Below are 10,609 nucleotides of genomic sequence, written 5' to 3' on the forward strand. Positions count from 1 at the left end.
AAAAAAAAAAGAAATATGCCCAAAATATAGTAAGTGACAAAAGACTATATATTATGATTCTACTTTTTAAAATGTTTATATACATAAAAAGTATAAAAAACAACAAACCAGAATGTTTTGAGTGGTAAAATTAAAGATTTTTCTAAAAAAAAAAAAAAGGAGCAAAATATTGCAATAACAATGAAATTGTTCAAAACAAATGAACTTTGAAGGAGAAACTAGTGGAAATGAGATGTATGTGGCGTGATTTTGTTTTTGCTGATTTCCCTTTTGTTGCCTGTCTCAGACAGCATACTTAGCTTTATTTAACAGTTCGTTGATGTGACTTTTAAAGGGTCAAAAGAGCAAAACAAATTTTGCAAAGTCAAACGATGTTGGAATGCTGGTGCCTCATACATCCTTGCTTCAGAATGACTTTGGTCTAACTGTCCTGAGAACACTTTTGAGTCATATGTTAATCTGTTTTGCATTGCTCTAATGGAATACCTGAGGTAATTTATTAAAAGAAGAAGAAGAAGAAGAAGAAGAAGAAGAAGAAGAAGAAGAAGAAGAAGAAGAAGAAGAAGAAGAAGCAGCAGCTTATTTGGCTCACAGTTCTGCAGGCTGTACAAGCATGGCACCAACACTGCTCAGCTTCTGAGCACCAACACTGCTTCTTCTGGTGAGGCCTCAGGAAGCTTTTACTCACGGTAGAAGGCAAAGGGGGAGCCGGCATTTGTGATGGTTAATACTGAGTGTCAACTTGATTGGATTGAAGGATGCAAAGTGTTGATTCTGCACGTGTCTGTGAGGGTGTTGCCAAAGAAGATTTACATTCAAGTCACTGGGCTGGGAAAGGCAGACCCACTCTGAATCTTGGTGGGCACAATCTAATCAGCTGCCAGTGTGACTAGAATATAAGCAGGCAAAAAAAAAAAAAAGAAACATGAAAAGAGAAACTGGCCTAGTCTCCCAGCCTACATTTTCCTCCCATGCTGGATGCCTCCTTCCCTCAAATATTGGACCCCGAGTTCTTCAGTTTTGGGACTCCGACTGCCTCTCCTTGCTCCTCAGCTTGCAGCCAGCCAGCCTGTTGTGGGACTTTGTGATTGTGTGAGTTAATATTTAATAAACTCCCATATGTATATACATACTTTTTTTTCCAGCCCAGCTGGAAAATTAAATCTTCTGGACTATAATGTTCCTTTAATCTCAGTCTCCATCCCTGACCTGGGGTTGGAGTCTCTAGGAAAACCATGAAAAACAGCTTCTGTGGTAAAATGCCACACCAAATCGAATGTTGTCTGGATTGTTGAATATATATGGAATACACACCCCCCCCACACACACACATACATATACATTCCATTAGTTCTATCCCTCTAGAGAACCCTGACTAATACAGTGTGTCACATAGTGAGAGAAAGGGAGCAAGAGAGAAGAAGCAGGTGCCAGATTCCTTTAAATAGCCAGTTTTGTGAACTAACAGAGTGAGAACTCATTCATTACTGTGGGGAAGGCACCAAGCCATGCATAAGAAATCTGCTCCCATGACCCAAACACCTCCCACTAGGCTCCACTTCCAACACTGGGGGCCTCGTTTCAACATCAGATCTGCAGGGGACACACGTCCAAACTATATTAAGTTACTGCCTTTATCAGCATGGGCATGGGGAGAGAGAGTTTGCTCTTTGGAAAATCCCAAATGACACAGCAACTCCCTGTTGTTGTTTCAACATTCGTGGAGTAATAAAGATTCAGTGCATTTAAACTCCCCTCTAGATGGAGGTAGTCAGCATAAAATGTCCACAAATTAGGGACTTACCACATAGTCATGGCATCTATCAATGAAACAAAACCATCAAAGGACATTTTGACTTTGCAAGTTGTTCTGCATTTTTATTATTATTGCTTTTTTTTTCCTTCTAAGACCTTTGTGGTAAAATAATTTCCTCTGTAATGCATAGGATATTGAAGACTTGTTTTTAAATACATATTCATATTTCTCTCATTTTAAAAGACAATGCATGTTCACTCTAAGTAACAGCAAACAGACTCAAAAGAATAGAAACTAATTTTTAAAACTTGTAATTTCGCCACTCAATGTTTTTATTCTTTTTCCAGATATCATTTGACATGGTTATAAGTTGAAGTGCTAATTTTCAATAAAGTATCAATTATTTGTACACAATCATAAAGAAAACACTTAGTAATTATTTTAAGTGCATTGCAAGCAGTTAGGGAGCATTCTGGTCCCAATTTTACAAATAGGAAACCAAGTCTAGGGTAATATAATTAGTTTTCGTTGGCCAGAGAAAGAATAGCTAACCTATGTGATCTAGCATTCACTTATACATATTTGTAAATCCTGTGATTGTTACATTCAGTGTGTGTATGTATGAATGTATGTATATATTTCCACACATACAGGTATATACACACAAACATAAAACAAATTCATAATACAATATTTATATTTGCTTTGTACTGTGTGTGTCCGCATATTTTGTGTTCTCTTCTACTCTATCCTACTACATTCCATTTTTTTGAAAGATGTTGGCTACACCACTATAAAGTGATTTCATAACTTACTGATGCATCATGATGTGTTGTTTAAAAACAGTTTTCCAGTTATTTGATTAAAGAGTTAAGCTCTGATGGTCTATATTAGATTCCACACTCCAGATAAAATGCTTGGAGAGCCAATAGGGGCAGGATACTGAGGCCCAGCTGGAAAGTTAAATCTCCTGGTCTACAGTGTTCCTTAAATCTCAATCTCCATCCCAGATCTGGGGTTGGAGTCTTGAGGAAACCCATGAAAACAGCTTCTGAAAGATGTCACACCAAATGAGATGTTGTCTGGATTGTTGAGATTCTAGGTGCTTTTCAGCTAGGGCTACCATTTATATTCACTGCCCATCTGCTTCAGCAGTGTACCTCCTAGCTTGGTCCCAAATGTAAACTGAGTTAAGAACAGAAAACACATTGACTTCTAGGAGGGCTTGAATAAAAGCAGCATATTCATACTCAGTGAACTTAACTAGCTGTTATACAAAATTCTTCTTCTCATATGGGTTTTTTCCTCATTATTCCTGTAGAGGCTGGCATTAGGCCAGTGGGTTTTTGAGTAAGACAGTTTGGGTTATATCTCAGCTTTGACTCTGTGTGACCCTGGGTCTCCTCAGTTCCCTTATTCTAAAACAAGGACAATAAAGCCCACCACACCACTACTGAAAAGGATTAAATCACACTTATAATAGGATCCAGTATGGGTTCTGACTCAGAATTGATACCTAGTAAATAAATGTTTACTTTCCTTTCCTTGGAGTTCTACTCTCAGGGCACATAACATTTCCAACAGAAGCTGAAGTCCCTGAGCTAGCAACCAACTCTTTAAAAATACAGCCAACAAGCCAGTTCTTCCCTTGCTCAGAACCACAACCCAAAGCTTGGATGCAGACAGCTAGTTAAGAAAAAATTTAGCACGACAGACACAAGTAGTATTTTCCTGATAACAACTAAAAGAAAATTAAATAACAAAACCACAATGTTTGTCAGCCAGCATGTCCATAAGATTACAAAATATACAGGACACTAGATGTCCTGTATATTTTATACAGGAGACTGGCTTAGCTATTTTTCCAGGAAAGAAAACAAGAAAAAATAAACTTTAGACTTAAATTTGCCAAGTATTTACTTCTTCACTGAAGCAGACGCAACATGAGGATTATGTCACTATCCAGCATTTGTGGTGAGAGGCAATGCAACTTGAAACAGAGCAGCCAAAGCAGAGTTGGAACAGCCAGCTCTTACTTATCAGCTGTGTTGAAGAATCAGTCTTCTTCTCTCAGTAATTCTAGGGATAGCTATAGGGACTATTAGGAAATAAGCAATAAAGCAATTTACACATGCCTCCATCAGGATAACTATTAAGCTTCACTGTGATTATTCCTTTATCTATTTTCCTACTTTAAATCAGAGAATAAGGATTAAGCCTATTCCATCTCTTCATTCTGGATTTCAGAAAAATGCTGATAGAGTAGGTGTTAAGTAAATGTGTGTCAAATATTAACTACATGCAGAAGAATAAATCTGCAGTTAGTGCTGTGAAGTAATGGTGCAGTTACATGCTAAGGATAAGCTACTCAGCCAACAGAAAGTTAGTTGAAAATCAAAGAAAGACACCGTTTTCCCAGCTCTCGATCTTGTTAGGCTCACAGATCTCACCAAGTTATTCACAGACATTATAACACACCCATACTATCGGCCTCATCAGTGATGTGTTTGATGTTTTAATTAGAGTTGCATTTGTAACTATTAGGGATTTTGTTAAGAGTTCCCCTCGTCTGTCTATCCACATGCTCTAATCACACACAGACGCTATGGTATAGACATATTAAACATTATTTTATTATAGATGTTTGCTTCAACGTACAAGATATGGATAGTAAATTACACACAACCAAGTCCTTTTTCCACCTCTTTCACTATAATTCCCACCATATCTTGTATTTCTTTATTGTCCTTAATTAACTACTTACTTAATTAACTAGAAATGTCAGTCAATGAACTAGCTCAGTCACACACCAGTAGAGCAACCCCTTTGAAATCAGTGTTGTTCAGGAGAATCTGCTTCAGAGATTACCTAAGTAAATGGACTGATCAAGAAGATAAAAAGGAAAACACAAATATCTCTTACCAAATAACTGAAGGACAATGAATGTTGGAAAATACTATGAACGAGATAGTTAACATCAAGTTATCATGATGATTCAAACTTTTCTTTGCTGAAATCTGTGTTTTTATGCTATGTATGCTATTTCATTTGTGGTTTATACATTCATCTTTCAATTTCCTAAATTTTGTTTTCAGAATGACAAAGTCATAATAACGTTTTCATCTCCAAAACAAATTTCTTGCATAATTATTTCCAAGAGAAACTTTTCATTTCCTTATTCTTTGCAATCCTGTAATTCTTTTTTTTTTTTTAACTATATGCTCACGATGTCATTACTTGGTGAATACCACTTCCAGATAGGTCAGGAAACAATCTTAAAGAAAAAGGAGATGAAAAAAGATTTTTAAAATCCTTTTTAAAAAACAATAACTGGCCAGCACAGTGGCTCACACCTGTAATCCCAGAACTTTGGGAGGCTGAGGCAGGTGGATCACCTGAGTTCGGGAGTTCGAGAACAGCTTGACCACCATGGAGAAATCCCTTCTCTACTAAAAATACAAAAAATTATCCAAGTGTGGTGGTGCACGCCTGTAATCCCAGCTACTCGGGAGGCTGAGGTAGGAGAATCGCTTGAATCCAGGAGGCGGAGGTTGCCGTGAGCCAGGATTGCGCCATGGAACTCCAGCCTGGGCAACAAGAGTGAAACTCTGTCTCAAAAAACCAAACAAACAAAAAACAAACAAACAAACAAAAAATAACCACCCCTCCAAAAAAAAAAATTAAAAAAAATCTGGCAAAGCTAATATATCAAATGATTCTCAGTGTTACCTGAATGATTTGAAATATTTGTAGACTAATCATATCATCAGGTCATCATGCTAGGAACAGAAAAATAAATAATATAGCATTGTAAGAGAAAGTAGACAGGCTAAATAAATAATTTTACATTAGAATTCATATTTTATCAAACTTTACCTCTTCTACGAAACCTATCACTGTGCATTGTACACGTAGATGAATTTTAAAATGTGTGGGAAGATCTAGGCAGTACTCACTTACTGCCTAAATCATGATCCTGTAATGACCCGGATCATTCTATTGGCGCTGAGGTAGATGATCTATAAACCAAACACAGATATTCCAGCTCTGTCTGTGACCAAGACCTCCCTGGCTTTATTCCTGACATTGTTCCCCTTCTGTTCCACATCTGGGAGAGCTCGAGTCCTCTGGCTTTGGATGCAGGTCCCATCTGTCTCTTTAAAAGTATTGGCAGACCTGGGCATCAGAGTTTTCTAAGGATTTTGGTTCAGACTCATTACTCTGGCTTTCCCAGGTAGGGGATCCCCTTCCCTAGCTCTTACTATAGAATTCAAACTGACTCTGACCCAACTGTCATATCTGAATTCATTAAATGTCCACTGGCACTTTTTGTTCTGGTCCAGAGAGGTCAAAACAGGCAAAAGAAACTAAGGAAATTCCACAGTCCATCAAAGGAAGCTTCCACATGTCCTGACTTCAGGATATTTTAATTTTAAAACAGTGGCCTGAAACCACTGATTCATGCATTATTTCAACAAACATTTATTGAGTGGTTAGTATGAACCAGACTCACTTTAGATACTTTTACTCCTAGTCCCTTATAACTCCCTGTTTGAAAACTTCTTTTCATGTTTACATCTTCCTTTCCCTGACAGAATTGCCTATCATCCAGAGTCCTAGCACAAAGCTTCTCGTGAACTTTCAGGACCAGATATTCATAGTTTTTGATGGGTCCCTAGGAGTGTCACTGGTGTGAGAGAATTTTAGAGTCTGGTGGGTGCAAACAGGAATGAGATATGATAGCTTTCCTTTCAGAATACATAATCCGGTATGGGAGTATGTAAATCCATGCTCCCCAAAATGTGATTTGTATCTAAGGGCTAAGATAAACCTTTGGAAGGAAAGATGGGATTTTAATGTAAGTGATATTTGAAATGGTCCTTGATTGATAAACAGGAGCCTTCAGTGACCTGGCCCTGCCTATCCTTCTGCTGGATCAATCTAAATGTTAAATTCCATTTTAAAAAAATAAAATGCTGATTTTTGTTTTCAGGTCATACCACACTGTTTCCAGTTTCCATTCCTTTGCTTGTTTGGTCTGCCTCTTCTGAAGTGGGTCCCTTCCAAGTCACCTTAGGTAGCACCCTCTACCACAAAGTTTTCTCTGGAAGCTCCTACCCTTCCACGAAAAAGAGTCAGGTGCTCCCCTCCCGTGAGTGCCCATGAAACTCTGCACATTGCTGAGTGACTTGGACCTCGACACAATGTCATATCTTTCTGTGACACTCTGTAGATTTGAGTTCAGTTGAAGCAGAGTCTATCTTTTCCCTCTTTGTAATCCAACTTAGTTCCCAGATCATGAGTGGTAGACAAATTTTGAATGGATGCATGGACTTTATTGCATTAACAATAAAGTAACTAGAGCCACTGTGTAGGAAAGGTGTCTATAGCAGAAATGTGGAAGATGGGTGATGTTAGGCAAGACTATTTCACTGGCAAGAGACAGACATCTAATTTATATCATCTTAGAAAAAAGAAAAGAAAGAAAATCTGCCGGCCTACATGACTGAAAAGTCCATAAATAAATCAGAGCCAGCTGGAGGACCTAGGTGTCCATACAATATACTTAAGATGGTCCCCTTCATGTCTTACCTGTGCTTTTCTCTGGGCCAAATTCACTCTCAGGCATGTTCTCCCCAAGCATTACAAAATTCCAGGCCCTCTTTTTACCAGTTTTGCAACCGCAGTAAGAATTCAGAACATCCTTTTCATTTGTTCAAGCAAAAATTCTAGAAACTATTTCTAATCTAGCCAGGCTTTGGTCACTCGTCCACATCTGAACTAATCAGCAGGGTTAGGGCCTGGGGTGGCATACAGGAAGGAACTGAGAGATGGGTTATCCTATCTGAACCCTATAGACTAAGAGCAGGTAATCCAGGGTGTGTTCTGAGAAGAGAGTGCCAGACAAGCACTCTTTGGAAGACTGATTAGAGAGGCTGAACCTAACTCTAGAACCCACTATGCCCTTGTACTTTGGGGGTGAACTGATTCAGAAATCTAACATCACATTCACACATCTTTATTCTTCTCTGCTCAGAGCCAGAGTCATTACATTGGAAGAGATGAGTATAGAGAAATAGGGACAGCAGGTGTGAGGGACAAGTTCCTAAGGTAAGTAGGGGCAGAGGAGAGCTGCCCCGCCTGTTCCTGCGTGCCTTGAGCATGGTCACTTCTCAGGATGGAGCACTGCCTCTATTTAGGCTCCCCTAAATTATAGAGCTTGAGTCATGGGCTTGCCATGCATGTAATTTATTTGGGGAAATGTTCCCCACACACAGGACTCAAGAACTGGAAAGAGCAAAATAGGAAAAGAGGACATGGGCAATTGGGGTTCAATCCTACTGGGTATCCTCTGAGAAATGATGTAGAATGTCTGCCCAAACCATGAAAAATGGGAAAACATGTATCTATTGCCTCTTGTTTCTCCTGTGAAAGGGATGTTCCATGGCAGCAACAGAGAAACATTGGGCTAGTGAGTGAAAAATACCTGATGCAGCTGAGGCAGGGAGCTACCAGGTGACATCTGCAGGCAGCAGAGTGCTACAGCAATGACAGATAAAGAGATCTAGGAAACATGAGCATGCAGACTTGACTGCTAATTATGAAAGTTTCCATAGTGATCCCATGGAAAATGGAATTTAGCCACCAAAGCTTCCACTTTTAAAGATTCCTCCATTTCTTCAAGAATTGTTGCTTGCATACGTTTAAAGACTGTGTAAAATCGTGGCATTCACTCTTGAAAAAAATTGGCTTGGAGGAACACTTGTTTCAACAAGACAATGAATTTGTTTATTTTTCCAGGCTACAGCATTCCTGTGCTTATAAATTTTGACTTTTGGTTTATTTATGCAGATTTCATTGATACAAGTGGCATAATAAGGAGGAAATAACAAAAAATTCTTTCCTTTCCAATTCATCTACAAAAAACAAGTGATTCTGATGAAAATTTTCCTGAGTCAAGTTCTGTCTAATCTGCAGATGCCCACAGCTTCTTGACATGCTTCATTCATTTCATTCTCTTGGCAGCTCCTGTAGAGCTCTGCTCCCCCTGAGTGCTCTCATTGCGTCAGTTTTGGGTTGGGTCCTGAGATGATTATAGCAGAAACACTTGTGTTTTTCTCCAGTTACCAGAACTAGATGAGAGATTTGGGCAGCATGATTAATGATGAAGGCAAACTATTTAATCCTATGAAACATGATGAAGTGTCCAAACTCGGCAGTAGATATTTTGGATTTTCATATTTGAGCAAACCTTCACTAAACAAAAATTCAATTTCCTTTCTAAAAGCTAGCAGATGAAACATGCATGGCCATTTAATTTTGGAGGCATTCTAAATGAATTCAGAAAGAGAAACTTTTAAAAAAATGAACATTTTATTTTGAAATAATTTTAAATTTATAAAAGTTGCAAAGTTAATACAGTATCCATGTATCTTTCACCCACTTTCCTTTAAAGTGAACATTTTACAATACTGTGGTATATTCGTCAAAGCTAAGAAACCACCACTGACACATTACTTTTAACTGAACTCCAGATTTTTTTTGGATTTTGCCAGTTTTCCCATTAACATCCTCTTTCTGTTTCAGAATGCAAACCAAAGTACCACACTGCAGCCAACTGTCATGTCTCCATAATTTCCTCTGGACTGTGATGGTTCTTCAATCTGCCCTTATTTTTCATGACATTGACAGTTTTGAAGAGTACCACTCAGCAATTTAAGTTTCTTCGATTTAGGTTTGAAGTATGCTTTTCTTATGATTAGACTTGGGCTATTAATTTTTGAAAGAGCACCAAAGAGGTATGCTATTCTTGTGACATCATATCAAGGGGGTACATGATATGCACATGACATCACACTGATGATGTAAATCTTCCTCATTTGATACAGGGTGAGTTTACCAGGTTTCCTCATGGCAAAGTTACTATTTTATTTTTCAGAATTGGACACTTCAGGAAAATATAACAAGCTATTTCAATGCCACAGGAGAGATATGCTGCTAGTGAAACAGAACTATGGAGATGTATGACCATTTTGCTGTGCTTTCATTTAAGAATATGTAAATTTGAACTATTCAACTAGGGCAATAACAGATTTTTAAAAATCATTCTACTCTTGAAAGTATTAATTATATATCAGAGAGTGATTTTATCATAGTATAGTGGTTAAACGTCATTTTATCTGGGTTTGATTTCCAGGCTCAAGGATGTATGACCTTAGGCAAGTGACTTAACCTCTCTGCACCACAGTTTCTTTATTCGTAACTTAAAGTCTCATAGACATACCAATATCTACTGATACTGTAGTTATCAGTACAAGTAGAGGCTTGTTTGGAAGACTGAATGAGTTAATATTTGTAAACTGCTTAGAAGAGCAGAAAATAAATGCTCTGTCCTTTGCCTCGGGTGAAGAGGTTTAGCAATTCACCCTTGGTATGCAGCAGCATAATCAAGGAAGCAGCATATTTTTTATTTACCAGAATTCTGTAAGCTCTTGTAATTTAGCTCCTTTGCTGAAGAAAAAAAAAAGCAAATTTTCAGTGACTTGTGAATATTTGTTTCATAGACAAAGTGAAGAGATATTAGAGGGAAAAAAATATCTTCTTGCCTTTTTGGCTTGTATGAACTTTATAAAATGATCATGTATTACAACTACAATTAGAAAACAAAACAAAACAATACATTTTTCAAGTTTTAAAGAATAATTTCCATATTTCTGGAAATTTCAATTTTCCATCAAATCCCAGAAAAAGAGTGATAATAAGAGGTGTAATCACACAAACTTTCAATTATTCATGAGCTAGTCACACACTTAATAAACTTTAGATTATATGTCATTTCCTATTCCTTACTAC

This window comes from Colobus angolensis, unplaced genomic scaffold (assembly GCF_000951035.1).
Source record: "Colobus angolensis palliatus isolate OR3802 unplaced genomic scaffold, Cang.pa_1.0 Scaffold70, whole genome shotgun sequence".
Taxonomy (NCBI): Eukaryota; Metazoa; Chordata; class Mammalia; order Primates; family Cercopithecidae; genus Colobus; species Colobus angolensis.